Here is a 19,967-nt window from a genome sequence, read left to right as displayed (position 1 = left end):
TAAGATAAAATATCATTCCGTCATCATTGATTGCAAACTTCACGCAAGAATAAGCAACTGCTGCGCGTCGTATTTTTCTTATAAGAAACACCAAATAGACTCAATCTCGCCGTGTTAAACACCAGCAGCAACGAAGACTAGGCAATTTTGTATTTATTTTTGTCGTTTCCAGCAGCTCATTACTTTGTGCGAGTCATCAAAAATTAAAAATTTCTGATCTGCTGCTGTTAAAGTGATAAAACAGTGTGCCCGCACGGGGAAACGATAACGGAGCGCGCGTCATTGCTTCAAGCGTGTCGTAACTGCGTGAACGGGCCAGATGCGGCACAGGTGGGGGCGCGTTTCGAGGGCACTGTTTTATCACTTTAACAGCAGCAGATCAGAAATTTTTAATTTTTGATGACTCGCACAAAGTAATGAGCTGCTGGAAATGACAAAAATAAATACAAAATTGCCTAGTCTTCGTTGCTGCTGGTGTTTAACACGGCGAGATTGAGTCTATTTGGTGTTTCTTATAAGAAAAATACGGCGCGCAGCAGTTGCTTATTCTTGCGTGAAGTTTGCAATCAATGATGATGGAATGATATTTTATCTTATTTGAATCATTAGTGACTCCCCTATTTAGTGAATGGTAGTGTGGTTATGAACATATGAAGACTGGTTTGTTTAAAAATGGTAAGAGCTACAGGGTGTAGTGAATGCTGTTCTCCTTTTACACTCTGTAATATTTCTTGTGAAATATTTATATGCAGGCAAACAAAAGTACAAAGAAATGAATCCCATTCTGTATTATAATTGCTGCACGCTGTTCTTGGATGTATAGGCGGCATGCATTCCTGAGATGCTGTGTTTCTTTTTTGCTTTGGGACGGTCGACTGGCGATATCGTATTACATCCGGCGTGAAGGCCTATTGTTTCGCATGCGCATATGCGTGTTCCCTGTTTTGACGATGGTTGGATAATTATTGACGTGAGGATTAATATGAATTTATGTGGCTGTGAATAGACCTTGGGTTTTTGCTCGTTGTGAGGCACTAAAAATGTGTGAGTGTGCGTGCGTGTTTGTGCAGCTGGGACCCCACTTGACAAGTAAGTTCAATGTGTTTGACTTCAGTGATATTGCCTATATTACTGTATATTATGCCGGCTGTGATTTTTTTTGTTTGAAAAATAACGTTTATCACATTTTCAATAGAGTAGACTGAGCTACACATGATATATGCTTTCTCCAAGCAGCGTGCTTTATATTCTTATCGAATCGCTCACGCCTGTATAACAAATTCAGAAAGCAGATGTGAATGGGTGTGTTCCTCAGGTTGTGTGTTTGTCACACAAGCTTAATTTTTGCGAATATTGTATTATTCTGTTTAATAATTTTCTGGTGGTAGAAAATGTGTTTTGTCATGCTTGACACTTTGCTATTCGAGCAGAAGTGCGTGTAATTTCTTATTTTTCACTGTCGCTCGTTGTGTCTGTGTTGTGTGTGTGTGTGTGTGTGTCCAACTGTGACCCCACTTAACCAGTAAGTACATTGTGTATGCCTTTGCGTGTGACTCGAGTGATAAATTTATGTGGTATTGCATGAAATGTTGGTTTAAAAATAAGGGTTGTTGCACTTGCATAGCAGTGGCTTCTTATTGCAATTTTCGACCGTAAAAAAAAAATCAGCATATATCGTATTATGCTGCGCGAGTAGAAGTGATTTTCCCAATTCGATTTGTGTACCCTTGTCTTGTGCTTTCTTTACATAGGGACAACGCGACTGTGTATGTAGCATTATGCAATAATTATCTGATAGCAGAAATGGGTGCCTTTTTCTTCGTTTAGTGCCTTTTTTCCTGTGCTTCATTTTTTTTTGCAGTTATAGCTATTAAAGCAAAAGTACGTGTAATTTTTCATGGCTCTTTTTTTTTCTTTCACTGCAAAAGCAGAAGAAAATCACTTGGTAAAGCTGAATAGTGTTCTATCACGGAAAGTGGGTTTGTTTTGTTTTTGTTTGTTTGTTTGTTTGTTAGATTTTGTTGAGTGCTCGATATATTGATAAAGTAAGCAGTGCTTAATCTTGCAGTTATGGGTATTTGAGCAGAAATGTTGGTGTCTGAGCCAGGAGTAGAGTTTCCAATAAAGCACCTCTCCTTGTGCATTCCTGAGCTGCTGTGTGCGCGCGCGCGTTTTTTTTTTTCCTGGTTTGTGACGTCATCATGGCATGTTGGGGCTTGTTTAGCAGTGTTACAATCTTACCCGCCGCTAGTATCTTGTTGTTATCTTGTGTTAGCTGCGTAGCGATGTGTGGTGTGACTGCGCTTATTCCTGAGGTCTTAAGCCTTTTCCCTCATCGCTTAAGTGAATTTGTGTACCCTTGTCCTGTGCTTTCTTCACGCAGGGGCAATGCAATTGAGTATTTAGCATTATGCAATAATTATCTGATAGCAGTTGATGGTAGTTTGTTAGCATGTGTTTAATTTTTGAGGTCATAGCTATTTTGCTATTTGACCAGAAATGCTGGTATCTGAGGGTTTAACGCTGAGGGTAGAAATTCCTGTCTGAGATGAACCTGCATTCCACTGCAATTTGTTTCTTTTAAGTAATATTATTGAAATTCCACAGCCAAAAAGGGATGGTTGTGTGCCTGCTCATGAAAGCAACTTGCATATCGGAATGACATGTGATGAGAGCGAACTTTGCACTCAGGTGCGGCAATGGTGTAGGCGGACGGAGCATTATGTGAAGCCAAGGGCAAGCTGCGACCTTGAACGTGCAGAGCAGGTTATTTTTAGGCTATGACGACTCGCCGCACCCGTGCATGTTGGGGCATGCAGCGAGGTCGCCGCTATATAAATGGGGAGGATGTGTAAAGAGGCAGCAGTCTTCGTGTCACTTCGGGAGTGTGCGGAGCTCGCTTCAAGAGTAAGTATTTTTCATCTACGCTTTGTGGTGCACGTTTTCTTAGTGTTTCTTCTTTTTTTCAGTGCCTAGATGCGTGTTCTGCTTTTTTGATCCTCATGATATCGGGGATGATGAGTCATTGGAAGAGAATTCACCATCTTCTCCAGACATTTCACCTGCCACATTGCATGCTCACGTCGAGCGATCACATCCCTATGTGGACATTTCCTTCCTGCCTTTCTTTCAAACTGATAGCGCATTTCGAGGTATCGTCAAAGCGTTTGTGCTATTGGCATCTGTTCACGATCAGGGAGTAGAGGACTTGCGACATATTTAATGAACCACCTCCACAATATAATTGCTATTTTGCGAGCGCAAAGAATACCCTTTAGGTTTTGCATTTGTTCTGACGTTCTAATGATGAAAGAAAATCGAGGGGATTTAACCGCGCACATAGCTCATTTTATGGCGCTTGCTCGCGAAGTCCACAGCGACGGAGCTATCGCAAATACTTTGATGGATGTGATTCAGGAGTCCACCGGGCGCATTGAAAATTACCAGCGCGAGGGTAGTGGGTTTGTATCCACTGACGTCCAAAAAGTTCAAATGTGTATTTCCTCTGTGAAAACTAAAAAATTCGTGTGCAATGGGGTACTTCCCACTAATTTGGCTAATCGTAAGAATGTCCTAATGAATGTCCCTATACCAGAGCGTAAGGAGGGCGAGTGCTTTAAATACAATACGCTCACCCTCTTGCACCCACAGGAAAGGAACCGATGGAAAAAATATGAAAATTATGCAACAGAGTACTGGTGGCCTACTCACTTCCCTGTTTCATTCGCTGATCTGGACGAGTTCGAAGAGAAAAATAGGATATCTGTATACATGTACGCGTACGTCGATCAGGAAGTGCACGTGTCACGACCCCCAAAACTGGAAAGCGAAAAGAAAATTCACTTATTGGAGGTTGATGAGCATTTTTTCGGAATTAAGTCCCTCGAGCGTTTGTTGACGAGAAAAAACACGCGTTTCGTATGCGAACTGTCACTCGCTCTTTTAATAAGGAAAAGAGCATGGCGAAACATCGACGCCTTTGCGCAGACGTGTACGAAATCCTATTAGAATTTTGTGAACATGGAGAAAATTTTGTAGAATTTACTAAAATACAGTACATGCAACAGTACAACTATGTTGTCACGTTGGACACGGAGAGCGTACTTGCGCCCAGTGGTGATGGCATGCAGCGTCACATCACCTCTAGCTTTTGTGCCGTGCTCGTGCGTACCCACGACTCAAGGGTGTTGCGCCTCAGGACGCACCATGGGGAAGATGCTGCGAGGCAGTGCGTGAAAGCATTGATGGAAATGCGGGATGAGATGATCGCCCTGAACGCTTGCCCCGCCGCAATGGTGTTGAATGATCAGCAATGCGCTGAGCACAGAGCTGCTACCCACTGTGCGTACTGTAAACAGGAGTTCACCGAAGATCTACCTCGTGTCCGGCATCACGACCATTCAAAGCATTGTAGTGCGGGCGAGACAAATTATATCGCGACATTGTGTAACCCCTGTAACGTCGCGTGCACGACGAGGGAAAAATTGCAGATCATGGTACACAATTTGTCCTACGATTTGGCCGGGCTGCTGCGGGAATTTCACATTCTTGGGTGGAAGCGACCTCCCTTCATTGTGGCCAGCTCCATGGAAAAAATTCGTTCGTTCGAAATTGGCACCTTTCTGTTTAGAGATACCATGCAATATCTAAATTCATCGCTGGGGGAGCTCGTGGAAACCGTCAAATCCATGGGGGCTGCAGAGGCATTCCAATGTTTGAAGCAGGCATTTGGAAACGACTACGAAATTTTACTTCGTAAAGGTGTATTCCCGTACAGCCATGTCAGTTCTTTCGCGGTGTACGATGAATTGGCCTTGCCAGAAAAATCCTCCTTTCGAAATTATCTCACGGGGGAGGATATAAGTGAGGAGGACTACCAGTATGCGTTGCTGGCATTTGAACATTTTGGATGCTCAAATTTGAGAGATTATAATGCACTGTACTTGAAAACGGATGCCCTATTACATGCGGACGTGATGCAGCACTTCCGACGTCTGTGCTACAGCGCACGCGGATTGGAATTGCTTCATTGCGTTTCTCTGGCATCCTATTCGTGGCAATGCGCGTTAAATTATACGAATGCAAAATTGGAATTGATTACCGACGAGGACATGTACAGAACCATCGAATCGGGCGTTAGAGGCGGGCTCTGTCAGGCGAGCAGGCGTCATTTGCGTGCCAATAACCCTCTGTGTAGCGGCTATGATCCTGATAAAGAGGAGGTGTACATATCATACATAGATTGCAACAATCTTTACGGATTTAGTATGATAAAGTACCTCCCTGTCGGTGATTCCGAATGGGTCGAGGATTTTAGCTCCGTGGATTTTATGCGTCACCCCACGGATTCGGAGGTGGGGTATGGTACGTATGTGACTTGGAGTATCCAAAATCTATCCACGCTCTAACAAGGTACTTCCCCCTGGCTCCCGAGAAGGCAGTCGTCCCAAAGGAATGGCTCTCGCCATTCCAGCGAGGGCTTCTCGAAGAATTAATGTATCAGCCTGCTAACAGCAAAAAGCTGTTGCTCACATGCAAGGACAAGGTCGAGTACGTCGTTCATTACGCGTTGCTCGCACTCTATTGTAGATTGGGCATGAGGGTGATGAAAATTCACCGAATTCTAAAATTTCGCCAGTCACCATTGCTGCGTCCCTACATCGAGGACAACGTTGCCAGACGCGTTGCCTCGAGCACGACGTTCGAAAAAAATTTCTATAAACTCTCAAATAATGCGGTATTCGGAAGAACGCTTTTAAATAAATTTAACATGCGGGACATTCGAGTAGCCTTCGATGAGGAGACGGCGAGTCGCCTCGGGAGTCGGGCGGAATGCGTGAGGATGGAAATTTTGTCCCCGGATTGTGTCATGTACGAAATGCGCAAAAGAAAAGTGCGATGCGATTTCCCGCTCCAGATTGGGTTTACGATTTTGGAACTGAGTAAATTAACCATGTACTCATTCTACTACGAAACCCTCTTGAGTAAGCTCACTTGTCCAGTGATTACCTGTTACTTTGACACGGATTCTCTGATCCTCGGCCTATTCTGCAAGGACTACGAAGATCAGTTACGAGCGATCGCCGACGACCACTTAGATTTGTCTTCCTTCGACCAGGATCATCCACTGTACAGTGAAAAGAATCATGGGAGACTTGGGGCTTTCAAAAGCGAAACTGGTAGTGTACCTATCGAAGAAGTAATATGCTTGAAAGCTAAAATGTACTCCATCAAACTAGCTGGAGAAAAGCAAATTGCAAGAGCTAAAGGGGTAAAGAAAAATATTGTACGCAAGCACCTCCTCCATGAGACATACTGTGATACCTTATTCAACCATACGAGCGTATCGAATGAGCAAGTGTCAATAGTTGGAAAGAAACAGTGCATGTACACCATCAGAAACGTCAAAAGAAGTCTGATGGCATATGACGACAAGCGATACCTCTGCAATGACATCGAATCCTACCCTTACGGAAGCTGTGAATAGGGTAAGTTTAAATGGATGATGTAAATAGTGAAGCTCATAATGTTCTTTTTTCGCTCCAGAAGATGTGCAGGAAGAGAACTGATACTTCTGTGACATGCTGTTCTCGCGTGCGGTCTGGGACTGAGCCGTGGATGGAGAAGGACGAACGCTTGGGTGATCCACATGGTAGTTATGTGAAAAACGCCATGGATGCGGGGCGGAAATGTCCAGTGTGCTGGAAGTGCTCCAGAGAGAACTGCAATCTCTCTGAGAACACCATGATGTGTCTAATAAATGTTGAAAACTATTTCCCGAGTTTTTCTATGTCCTTACTGTTCCGAAGCGTTGTCCTGGCTTAACTAGAAAGCGTCCCAAGCCAATATGCAATTTGGGGGGCTTGTGAGCTCACCAGAAATGAATGGAATTGACCCACGAGTGGTTGTCTATGTTGCGGTTGAAACTATGAAGCAATATGCAGTTGAAAGCATGTGACCGAGTGACTAGAGAGTGGAAATGACAAATGAGTCTATCGAGCATGTATGAGAGGCAGCCAATAGGCCAATCACTAGGTTTTAGAAATGAATGGAAGTGACCACCCCCCAGACCAATAGACAGGTGAGTGATTTGGAAGCCTATGACTTAGAATTGAATAGAATAGATCATTTTGGTGTCTACGAGCGAGTGAGCAGATGTTGTGGCAATGAATGGTAGCTAATCACATAGAAATTAGATGGATCACCATGAAGGGGTGGAGCCTGGATCGGTCAATCAGAGTGAAGGAATGGGGCTGTGACCAACCAACCAGAGGACTTAGAAGTGGCTTGACCTAGATTAGAATTGTGTGGTGGATTAGAAATTCCTAGAACTGGATTAGAAAAAAGAGCAATTTGGAAGCCTATGAACTGACTTAGAATTGAATAGAATAGACAATTTTGGTGTTTATGAGTGAGTGAGCAAATGTGGCAATGAAGGGCAGCCAATCACAAAGAAATTAGATGGATCACCATGAAGGGGTGGAGCCTGGATTAGACCTGGCTTGACCTGGATTAGAAAAAAGTGGCTGTTGTGGGGCTCGAATCTATACTACTCACACCCGTTCAGATGGTTCACACCCGTCGTATTTCGAGACAGGATGCATAATACACTAGGGGGTATTCTTTATTTCACTATTTATCACGATGACGGAGTAACATTGCTGGTGTATCCATGGAAGCGTGTGTAAATGTCAAGTATGCGATACGGTAATATCCACCTTTTGTCCCCATATGGGGGTAGGCGTAGAGGATGTGTGGGATGTAGTTTCGTATCGGGACCACTGGCTTTTTTTAAAGAAAAACGAATAAAAACAAAAATCTAACGCTTTTACGTGAAAGAGGAAGTAATTAGTCACGAAATTAAACAAGAATGACCCTCGTATAATGCGTAAGATGTATAAAAATTATAATGTGCCTGGCCGTAATTGTAATGTGCCGTAATGTGCCTGGGGGGGGCGCCCGCCGTAATGTGCCTGGGGGGGCGCCCCCCCAATCTGTAGAACCTTACTTAACCTAGTCCATTTCAACGACCCTACCTTTCGCAAGACGGCAAGTTTCGAATCTGTCATGCTTAGCATTCCCGTGTTTCTCCTGCGCTAAAAGTGAATCAGATTGGGTTGTTTAAATGCATATAAAAAACTTTTAGTCCACAGAATTTTATAATTCTTACATTTTTAGATTCAGTATATGATCTTCTTCCACTTCTATGCAGTATTTACTTTCCTGACCGTTTCACAAATGTTTTTAAAATCGAGTTTGTCCCGATACGGAACTACACCGGATGGGTGATATTACTGCCAGATTACCATGCCATTATTTGCCCCACATTATTTTACCCACATTATTATGCCACAATACATTATATGCTACAAAATATTAAGGAGATCCTATCCTATATTTTCAGACAAAAGCTGAAAATTGCGCTTTCCCTGTAAGAAAACTGTGAAGATAGAGAAGCACCAGCCTACGGGAGACCAAGCAAAGCATCGCGTCGATGATTTCAAAAATGAAGTGACTCAATAAAGTGCACCTCTTCACATGTGAATTTCCGTTCTTCTACCTTAATACTTGACATCATACCGAATTAAATTTGAGGCCAAGGCAACCCGAGGCAACGTAGTATGTGCAGGGAGGGAGGGAAGGGGAGTAATGAAAGAAAAGTCAATGACTTTCAATAGATGTTCAAACCCAAAGCGTGTTGACTTTCAAAAAGAAGTCTAAATGAAGTCCAGAGCGGAAATGCCTTTTGAAATCTTTTGGACAAATGTCAAAAGGAAGTGTGTCCCAAATAACCATTAGTTGTCCAAAGCAGTTCCAAAGGATTTTCCATCCAAAATATGTGGAATTGCAATATCATATCTATTGACTCTTCTGACTTATGTCAAAAGAATATCAATAGCATGGACAAATATTTTTTCATAGAGGTCACGTTTTGAGGACACTGCTGGCGGCTCCAACAGGTCCACTCTCCTCTTGTTCTCGTACGCAATTGATTCCGCCCGAAGGAGTGCGAGAAGGAAGGGGGAGTCACTCTCGGAGAATCGGCGAAAGGGAGTAAAGCGCGCATTCTCCTCGCAACTCCCTTTTTCCTTAGCGTGTATTCTATCATATACGTCAATCACTTTTGCATTTTCACTACTATCAATCACGAACGTATCTACTCTGATTAGGTAGAAGGTCAGACTCTTTATCCATCGTCATATTCATAACTCTAGTGTTCCTGAGTTTATCCACTTAACACGCTTTAGTTCCATATACTCCCGTAGAAGAGACGATATGTACCGTAGGACACCACTGCCGTGCATGAACTATGGGAAACAGGAGCTAACTTTTATTGAGTCTAGAATATGAAATCATTGCCGGTGGAATTGAGAAAGCTGAATAACACGTTTTTGTTCAAAAAGGAATTGAAATTCGTTTGTATGTCACGCTTGTAGTGGTGCTGAGCATTTTCATCTCATTTTTTGTCCTCATTTGCTTGAGTTCATTGGTATACATGAGCCTATGTTTGGTATTTATCTATTCTTCTTTCTCTTTTACCACTCTGCTTTTTTGCCAGAGAGGTAGCTGTTAAATTATTCCCGCAAGATGTGCTATTTATATTATCCGCGTTTTCGAACCATGTACTTATTGGGACTGTATCACAGGCCTCCCTCGCAGTGCCACATTTAACTTTGTGTGTTTGTTATATCAGATCAAATATTTTGATTGATCAGACCGGCTGGAACGTCCACTATTCCATCTCGCTTGTTTACTTGCTACTCTCTAACGCTTCCTCCTCTCTAGGCCGGAGAAGCGACGGGTTTTATGATACAGCTTCAGCAGTTACCCAATACCTCCGTGTTAAGAGCTACCGCTGTAAAATGTTGGCAAGAGTAATTAGCAGATAGAGTGGTCACTGTTTCAAAGAAGTCGTAAAACTGCTTCTTTGAGGATGATCACTTCATCCAGGTGCGCTTACAATGATCGATGTGTCACTTCGTTCCCGGATTGCATTCGACAAGCATCTTAGGCAACCATGTGGTCCCTGATCATTGCGGTATTCGTCGTCCTCTGCAACGTAGGGACCCCCTCCTCCAGGCTGACCACAGAATTGCCAGGTTCGTAATTTTGAATGCCGAGAATGTTGGCGAAACTTTGAATAACCTAGTGATAACGTGGTAAAACTATGCTACCTTGCAAAACTATTACAAGCACCTAAGGTTCGACCTTAGTGAACATTTGGCGTAATGTTTCTGCTTCTGACGTTAAGAGAACCGAATGTGGATATGAATCGTTTCTTCATGGCAGTGGCACATTTAACATATTTTCATGTGTTATGGTATTTATGTGCCCTCTCAGCAAAACTATCATCAAACCTTTTGCCAGCGTCAGTAGTAATGTATCAGCTCAACTGGCCCACAACTCACACAGTGGCCTGGACGCCATTAATGAGCAATTAGAGCTAATTGGGACCCCCCACAGTAATTAGGACCCACCAGGGAGTCATTACACTAATTGGGGCGCATCTAGGACGTGTCCAGACCACTGTGTGAGTTGTGGGCTAGTTGAGCTGATAAAAAATAAAAAAATAGGTAGAAAATAAAATGAAAAGATAGAGATAGAGTGGAGAGAAACAATTTATTCGAAAATCAACGATGCCGCGGCGAAGAAGCCGCTCCGCAACACCCGAGTGACCAGCGCCCGCCATGTTGGTAGTTTGCACCCAGCAGTTGCAGAGATCGACGACAGGTGGCCACGTAGTTGCAAGGCATCACACCAGATGCCGCCACCGTCATAGCTCTAGACGAGAAAGACAGAACAAGATACTAGCGGCAGGTAAAAATGGCAGCACTGCTAAACAAGTCTAGGCATGCGAGAGAAAAGGTCTAACTGCTACTGCTAAACAGAAAACAGTACACATCGGGGAAAAAGGCTCACGGGGGCGATCGCATAGGCCTAACCACAACACTTTGCAGCTAACACAAGGCGGGAACCACACATCGCTAAACATGCGTCAACAGGCTTGCTCACCGCAAAACAAGTCTAAACATGTGAGAAAAGGCTTAACACGAGCGCGCTTGGGCATAACCTCAACACTACGCAGCTAACACAAGGCGGGAACCACACATCGCTAAACATGCGTCAACAGGCTTGGACACCGCAAAACAAGTCTAAACATGCGAGAAAAGGCTTAACACGAGCGCGGTCACCGCTAAACACGGCAAACATACGAGAAAAGGAGCGCGTCAAATCACTCACCTTTTCCCCCGCGGCAACTTCCAGGCAGAAACTGAGCGACCGCGGAGAACACACGTCTGCTCACTACGAGATCCAGCCAGAAAGTGAGCGAGCGCGCGGAGCGCACGTCCGTCTTCCGCGACGGTCCGAGAGAAACTGAGAGAGGCGACGCGCAGCGGCAGCTATGAATGCGCGCGCCCTCTGCTCCACCCGTCCGCGCATGCGCGCGCGCGCTGCTAGCTCCCTCTGCGCCGGCCGCGGGTGTTTTCGGTTTCGGCTCTCTGCTGCGCGCGCGCTCCTAGCGGCGACGGGTGGCTTTTCAGTTTCGCTTTCATTCTCCGTTCTTTGCGCGCGCGCGTTTATCTCTATAAAGGCAGCGCGCACCGCGCTCGCGTCATCACTACGTGAAGATGTTCAGCTACCACTCTTTACAAAATTGTTCCCGCACCCACGCTTCTTGGGAAGAAGTGGAGAAGGAATGTTTCAACGGCGAAAGTCCCCGCAACGAGCTCGTCATCACTGCTTTTCGCTACGTGATAGACATGGTAGGCTTTGGCAATATAGGAGAGATCTCGCCGGGGCCACTTCAGGAGATGGTGCGTCGGTTCTACGCCCGTTACAAGAACGTCTGCATAACGGTTCCGGACGGACCCCTGGGACTAATGAGCGAATTTGTGAGCTTGTCCAACGCAGAATTCAACTACATCGCTGCAGACATCGTGGACCTTCTCGCTCGTGCCATCGCTCATATTAAGCACGCTCTACGGAAGCAGTGACATTTGCAAGCAGTCTACATCGCCAATTTTGTCATTGATTTATTGAAATACCGCTTGGTTATTGACACGCAACGCATTAAACAGTCCGAATAACTTTGACGAGACTCTGTGTGTTCTTTCACTGAAACATCTTTATTGAATACATACAAAGGACTTGGTCAATAGATGCCTGCACCCTCCCTCCCTTGTCTGATCTCACGAACAGAACGAGATGATCAGACGTGCCAGAAAAGGGGAATCTTCATCGTAACGTCGTCATTGCGCGGGTCACTGCGCCAGCACGATGACGGAATGGTCATTCTTTTCGTACACCCATTCCGCTACCACACTGCCACGATGACCCGTGCTTCTCCTGTCTGAGGGAGAGAGAGAGAGAGAGAAGCATGTCTCGACTAGAACTTTTATTCTCGATTACATGCGCGTGCAGCTCTTTGTTCCGCGGTTACTCGATGCCTGACGACGACGACACTCTCGGGCTCCCTTCCGGGTTTTTCGTTGCTGCACAAAGAGAGAGAGCACTATCGTAATCCTATACGCGTCAAAACACTAGGAAAGCTTACCGTATTCGCAGCTTCCATAAGGGAAGGAGTGTACGGCATCCACGAGATAGCGCTTGTCGTCGTAGGGGACCAAGCTCTTCTTGAGTCTCGAAATGGTGTACATCGTTTGCTTTATACTCTGGATGGTGCACTGCTTCTGAGAGATCGCCTTTTCATTGAACAGATAATCTCGGTACACTTCGTGCAATAAATGTTTCCTCACCACGTCTTTCTTAACTCCTTTCGCTCTCGCGATCTGTTTGTGTGTCCCAGCCAAGAGGATGCTGTACATTTTCGCTCGGATGGCTACGACTTCCTGAATAACTCCACCTCCCGTCTCGTCTTTGAAGTACCCCATCTGATTCGCGTGCTTGTCGTTGAAAAGTGGGTGGTCCGGCGGATAGGAAGATAGATCTAACTCACTCTCAATCTTCATCAGCTGCTCTTCCAGGCTTTCACACGTGAGAGAAAAAATTCTGCTGTCCGTGTCGCTATAGATCAATTGCACTGGACATGACAAGCGAGAAAAGAGCGACTCGTAGATGAAGCTGTACATTCGGACTTTGGATATTTCTAGAATGGTGAAGCCCATGTAAAGGGGGTGCGTGCATTTGATGCGGCGTTGCTTCATCTCGTACAAGATGCACTTATCACTCAGAATGTGAAAATGCTGACTGTCGACGGAGCTAGCTTTTCGGAGCGCGCTTACTTTGTCGTAGGCTATAGCGTACCTTTTCATGCGTCTCACATTTTGTATCGACTTACCGAACGTGCTGTTCGACATGGTTTTGTACAGAAGTCGCTCGAATTTCGTGGTCGCGGCATTCCTCAACGCGACGTTTCTCTGCACGAAGGTTCGCAAAAAGTTGTCTTGGTGGAACGAGAGGATGCTGTGAACACGTTTTATTTTCATGCCCAACCTCACGTACAGAGCGAGCAATGCATAATGAACGACGTAACGTTCTTTGTCGTAGCACGTCAGCAAGAGTTTCTTGGTGGGAGGGGCGTTCAGCGACAACGCATCTTTCAGGTGGCGTTGGTAGGGGTACAGTTCGTTCTCGTCCACGCACCTGTGTTCGGGTGCCAGGGGAAAATCCCTGGTGAGCGCGTGCAGTTCTTCTGGATATGACAAGTCTACCACGTACACGTAACCCACTTCCGAATCGTGAGGAATGTTGAGAAAATCGATCTCGCTCCACCTCGAAGGATCCACCCACTCAAAACCTCCTGTTGGGAGATGAAAAGTCATCGCGTACGGGTACAAACTGTTCACGTCGAGGTACTGGATAAAAGTCTTTTCTTGGTGGGGATCGTAATCGTCACACCCCTCGTGATTAGCCCTACAGTATCTGTGGAAGCTGTTACAAATGCCTCCCCTGATCCCCTTCTCGATCGTTTCATACATCTCGCGATCGCTCATGAGCTCGAGTTTGACATTGGTGAGCTTCAGAGCGCTGCTCCACGCGTAACTGGCGAGGGACATGGCACGTAAGATATCCATCCCATCCGTCTCTAGCGCAATCTTCCTGAAATACAGTACGACGTCGCAGAGCTGACAAGCGTCCAGCGTGACGTAGAGACGCGTGTAATCTCCTAGGTCCTTGCATTTGAACAATTCGAAAATCTCGAGGGCATACTGATAGTCCTCGTCCGTGATCTCTTGGTCGTTCAGGTCGCTTTTGAAAGCTTCCTTTGGCGGTAGTGCGGGCATATTATACGCTTCGAAACTGTCGACGAAGGTGTACGGGTAAATTCCCTTCTTGAGAAGCCGTCGGAAACGGTCACCAAACATTTGACGGGTACAATGAAACGCGCTCTCGCCACCGCTGGCGAGAAGGGTTTCCACCAGGTTCGACAAGGACAGGTTGAAAAACTGCGTGGTATCGCGGAAATAGAGATCTCCAATATTGAACCCTCTTATCTTTTCCGAGCTCGAAGCTAAGATCCACGGTTCGCCCAGATTTAGAACGTGCATGTGGCGGAGAAGGGAGCTCAAATCGTACTGCAGGTTGTGCACGCACACGACGAGTTCTTTGGTGTTACGACACGTAAGGTTACACGTATCACACAGCGTCGCGACAAAATTCGAGGAACCGGGATCTACGAAACGGGTGTGGTCGTGATGCGACACCTTCCGCGTATGTCGGTTAAATTCGATTCCACAAAATTCGCAGTGCGTAGTGCTCGCGTGCCGAAAGTGGTCTTCCATACTCATGACCAACGGTGAGGGAAGACGGTTCAGCCTATCGATTTGTTCGCTAAATCGCTTGAGCGAGAGCAAGCATTTTTCTGCCGCGTTGGGTCCCAAATAGCCATCTACGTCCATTATTTTCCCATCACAACTTCTCACTAGCACTATGCTATACGAGCTCATCCTGTGCACACTCGAGGCGTCCTTAACGAGCGCGTCCTTTTCCAGTATGCTTTCCGTGTCCAACACCGCAAAATAGGGATAGGGATGCATGTACTGTATCTTGGTGAAGGAGACGCTCTCCCCCGCTTTCGGCATTTCGAGAATTACTTCGTTTACGTCTCGACACAAACGTTCGTGCTGCTCCAACGCCCCTCTCGTCCTATAACCGCTCGTGCATTTCTCACAATAAAAATAGTCACCTCGTCCCATGAAAGTGCTAAATTTTCTGATTCCATAGAAATGCTCCCTAACCTCGAGCAGGTGGACTTTATCCTGATAGAGCGTGCAGGGAATCCGCCCGGTAGATATCGAACTCGTCTGCTCGTCGAACACATAGATGTACACGGAGATTTTGTTTTTTCTCTCCCACAGGGCAATGTCTTCGTAAGTGACTGGGAAGCAGGGCGGCCAGTACGTTACACGCGTCTCCGGATTCGAAGGATTCATGTATTTGTGGTATCTGACATAATCGTTTGGGTTGTTCCTCAACGGATGCAAGAGTGCCAGCACGCTATACTTGAAACACTCGTTTTCGTGATTCGGCGGAAGTTTGACGTTTGTGAGAGTCTTTCGTTTTCTCTTCAACATTTCGGGAAGCTCGATCGTGCACCCAATCCGCTTCGGTTTTAAGCGCGTTAGTTTTAAGTCGATACATTGGACGTCGTTCGAGGTGAAACCAGACCCTTCTCTGGCATAGTTTTCTACGCGTTGCGAGGATTCTGCGATAGCAGCATTTATCGCGCCTTCGATTTCTTGGCGGTTATGCACCACTCTCAAGTGAAGGTTCACGTGGAGGAGATGAGAAGTCAACCCGTCGGCTCCGTCCTTAACCATGAGCGCTTTCGAGCACAGACAAAATTTGAAAGGCATGGGATAAGCTTCGAGGACGCGCGTGATTACTGGAGCTATGCTCGGTAGATAGAGTCGCAAATCGTCGACGTTGTCGTCGTGCGGGGAACAGAGAAGCGTGTACCTAGTAGCCGTTCCGTCAAATGCCTCATCTGTGACAAAAAAAGGAAGGAATCGTCTCTCCGTGACGGAGGGATGATTCTCTACGACGTGTTCTCTCAATTCAACGATTCTACGTCCCTGGACAGGCTCAGCTTCGTTTCGAAATTCTGGGCTTGCATCTGGTGATTCATCTCGAACCCTACCAGACAGAGGAATGAAATCTGCATACGACTGATCCCCTTCCCACATGAGCAATTCGTCTGCATTGTCATGTCCATCTAGGGATTCGTCGTCGTCCGTTTCAGGTATTACGAAAGGCGGACTACTGTCTCTGTCGTCGTCGTCGTCGTCATCTGAAAGGACGACTGGGCTATTACCGAGATTCTCTATTCTAGCTTCGTGCTCTCTTTCTACGGCCACGAGCATGGCATCGATGGGGTCGTACTGACATACGAGACAGCGCGGCACTGCGGTCAAACAAAATCAGTACGAGATTCCCCCTCACGAAACAATGCTCACTTTTCCCTTCAGTTGAGGAACGCTTGAGATTGATGATGATGATGATGAGAGAGGATGGGATGAGTCCCTGTGGTCAGTGTCATGCGCTGACAGCGGCTATCGGTTCCTGAAAAACAATGTCATACATAGAATAGACTCTCACAGCAGAGACGGTCAACTTACATTTTGGTCCACGAAACGCCTCGTGTCGTGGATGGATGCCCCTCGTGGGCTTCCTGTCAACCGTCGTAGAACCAGCGCACCTTTATAGTCGCTACACCGCTCTCCTCCTCCTCGCATTGCGACGGTGTCGTCTGTACTTCGACCACCCCGCCTTCCGTCTTTCGCGCCTTTTTGCGATGTCGCATATGACAATGATAATACCATCGACGTTGAATAAAACATTACACTAATTTCTAGCTAACACTCTGGGACGACTTGTACATGACGACAAGAAGACCCAGAGTGGGATTCGAACCCAGGATCCTTCTACACTGGGCGCGACACACTAACCACCAATCTAATTTGTACTGCGTGACGTTTTTCGTATTGCGGGGTTCGTGTCTACACACGTCACAACATGTTCAAACACGTTCAAACATGTTCAAACACGTTCAATGAAGTCATAGAGAGAGAGAGAGGAAGTAGTGTGTCCAGGGACGACTTCGACGCCTGTGTCTAAACACGTCCAAACATGTTCAGGCACGTTCAATGACGTCATAGAGAGGGTGAGAGGAACCAGTGTGTCCAGGGGCGACTTCGCCGCCCATGTCCGAACATGTTCAAACACGTCTTAACATGCCCAAACACGTTCAATGACGTCATAGAGAGTGAGAGGCAAAGCTTTACTATAAATGTCGAAGCGAATGGTCGATCGTCATTCCATCATGATCAGCTTGGTAGATCCTCGTAAGTAATACCCATGACGTCATCATCATCGTCGAAATGTTTGAAGAGTTTCGTTTCCAGTGTACAACACTTTTGCTGCGCGTGAAGTCGGTTTTTTCCCGCCTCACATATTTCGGGAGATTGGCAGCGCCCGCTTCTTCTGCACCAGTTGCGGTGGATTGTGGTCCAAAGGTACGCTTCCTCGGTTTTTTTTTTTTTAATACGTTCTATAATCGTTCACATTTTTTTCCAGAGCAAAAGCATTGGACGGACCGATTGATTCGCCCGTTTCTCGGCTGTCGGACGGTACCGTTCGACGTACGTTGCGAAGGACTTCGACTATTGAAGGAAGATGGAGAAGATGGACCAGCAGTGTCACTCTGTGACTGAAGAAGATTGTACGTGTATGTGTGTGTGTGTGTGTGTGTGTGTTTGAGTTAAAAAAACACGCGTTTCTCACACTCCTTTCGTTGCAGATTACGAATGGCTACTGACGGGAGATCTACCCTTGGTCCTAACCTTCAAGCCTCCTCCAAAGACCTTCTTTTTGCGAATCGGCGATCAACTGACTACCTGTCGCTGCGGTGGACTCTGGTCGAGAAACCCCAGCCATTGGTTAGACTCGAGCCTTCGTCCGTATTTGGGCTGCCTTCCCGGCTACGAAACCAAAGCTGGAGCCTAATTCATGTGTAACGAGAAATAAAAAAAGGTTGTCTACTCTCATTCCGTCTCAGTCATGATGACGCCCGAGCAGAGGTTTGCCACCTTTGTGCAAACACGAATGTATCGGGACTTGCTGCGATTACGCGATTATATTCACGGCGATAGCTGCGAGGGAGACTTTCGCTCGTTTCTCAAGACGATACCCTTACGTCTGTTCACCGTCAGTGGGAAGATTGCAAAGAAAATGAAGCGTTTCGTAGATTACAAGCTCGAGCTGCTGGAGAAGTATAGACGAGGAGAGACAGTCGACCCGTGTCTCATCAACGCGGGTTTCAACCGGCCTATCGTCCGTCGCTACTGGCTTCTCCACACATCCCTCGACGTCACGGTGCAGACCGGCGACGACGGCGGTGAGCGTCGGGTCAGCACGTTGGAAGATCGTCTCGCAAGGGTCTTGTGTATGTCGTGAAAAAATAAATAGTCTATTTTTTACGAAACGAGTTCGCTCACGAGGAGACGTTTTATTGTTTCGTCATTCTCTTCGAGGTTACAGGAAAACATGGATACACAACTTTTCAAGCTGTAGCGTTTCGACATGCGCGTGGCTACGTAGATACAAAAAAGCCCGCAGTAAGGCGAAAAAGGCGATTGAATACACTTGTCGTTATACTCGTCCACTACAGGTAAAGTCCTTCGAAGGTTTGCTTCGATGGGGGGAAGTCCGTAGCTGTCGAAAAACACGGTAGACCCGTCGTAGTTTTTCAGGTAGAGCACCCAGTGCTGCCCGCGTCTTCTTCGCTCTTCCGTATTGATGATTAAATAACCGGGCTTGCGTAAAACGAAGGCTTCGTCGGAAGCGCAAATGCCTCTCAGCATGGAGGAAGCGAGGGGGTTCAGGGACACGAGTTCCAAGATGTCGCTCTCGTACATCTTTTCTTATGGGAAGGTGACCGTACGGTCCTTGTCGACGTACATGAGCTTGGGACACTCGGAAATCAAGAGGACGGTGACCGCGTGTGGAAGGGCTTTAGCGAAGCGTAATTGCAGGCGAACGTTTCCTTTTCGCCACTCGTTCAAATGCGAAGGAGAAGAACACTTGTCCACGTCCAAGTTAAAGTAGAGAAGGAACCCGTTCGTTTTAAATCGCTCGTAGCTATACTTGAAATGTTTCTCTCCCAGTTCTTGCAAGAAGTTAAAGTAGGGAATTTTGACGAGGTCGTTCTGAAAGTCGTACTCGGCTCGCACTTGCTGGCCGTCCACGGAGAGCATCGAATGAGACAGGTCGTAATGGCGGAATTTGTAGGGGTTCGATTGGATGTCGCCGAGAAAGTCGGACGTGGCGAGCAGGGCGACGCATAATTTGGAAGGCACCCTTTCGGGGTAAACGTTTTCAAAGTGAGCGTCCAAGCTCCCGGCACTCAAGCTCCGCACCTTGGTTTCCAATCCGCGTAACACGTAGATGGCCGGCGTGGTCTGAAGCCGCCGCTCGTATTCCAAAAATAGGGAAGGTGCCAGCGTCACCTTTTTCAAGTGTAACGTCATTTCTTTAATGTCCACCTCGTAATTGTACATTTTCTTGTCTTTGGGGACCGATACGAGTTTAAATTCGTCGTTGTTTAACAGGAAAACGACGCGAATTTCGACGGCAGGTACCATCAGGCACGGCTGTTGAAACAGGTCGGTATTGATCTGACCGACCAGGTTAAAGTATTTTCCACCCTTCGTCGCTTCGTAACGTTGTCTCGGACCGCGAGACGAGACGTCGTAATCGTCCGTTAAATGTTCGTCGTCCTCGACATAAAGCCCAGCCGCGTGCACTGTTTCTTGAGCCATGGGCGTGGAATGAAGCACCACGTCCAAAATACTCCTGTAGGCGTACAACTCGTTGGAACTGACGAGCTTGTTGTTCGCATAAACGGTGACCGTCTTAAACATGCCGCTCAACAGGTGGTTTATTGGGAAAACGACATCTTTCTCGTCCATTTCTTCCCCGTCGTCGCGAACAATGCGCACGGTCAA

General features: G+C 46.5%; 1 protein-coding gene and 2 long non-coding RNA genes across 3 annotated transcripts in view; 1 reads left to right on the top strand and 2 right to left on the bottom strand.

Annotated features, from left to right (window-relative positions):
* LOC135378997 (uncharacterized) overlaps nucleotides 1-19,967 on the bottom strand; it is a 355,209-nt gene that overhangs the window by 12,824 nt on the left and 322,418 nt on the right. The window lies entirely within an intron of this gene.
* Nucleotides 9,987-19,967, top strand: part of LOC135379000 (uncharacterized) — a 33,525-nt gene continuing 23,544 nt past the window's right edge. The window contains exon 1 of the long non-coding RNA XR_010418665.1: nucleotides 9,987-10,100. This is a non-coding gene — a long non-coding RNA (uncharacterized LOC135379000). The remainder of the gene's footprint in view (nucleotides 10,101-19,967) is intronic.
* On the bottom strand, nucleotides 10,607-11,305 carry LOC135375770 (uncharacterized). The gene is made up of 2 exons (XR_010417388.1): nucleotides 11,242-11,305; nucleotides 10,607-10,782 (listed from the first exon to the last, which is right to left on the bottom strand). It is a non-coding gene; the product is annotated as an uncharacterized LOC135375770 (long non-coding RNA).

The sequence above is a fragment of the Ornithodoros turicata genome, chromosome 1 (genome assembly GCF_037126465.1).
Source record: "Ornithodoros turicata isolate Travis chromosome 1, ASM3712646v1, whole genome shotgun sequence".
In the NCBI taxonomy this organism is placed as follows: domain Eukaryota; kingdom Metazoa; phylum Arthropoda; class Arachnida; order Ixodida; family Argasidae; genus Ornithodoros; species Ornithodoros turicata.
The sequence above is the reverse complement of the archived record's forward strand: the minus strand, read 5'-3'. Positions and strand labels throughout refer to the sequence as shown.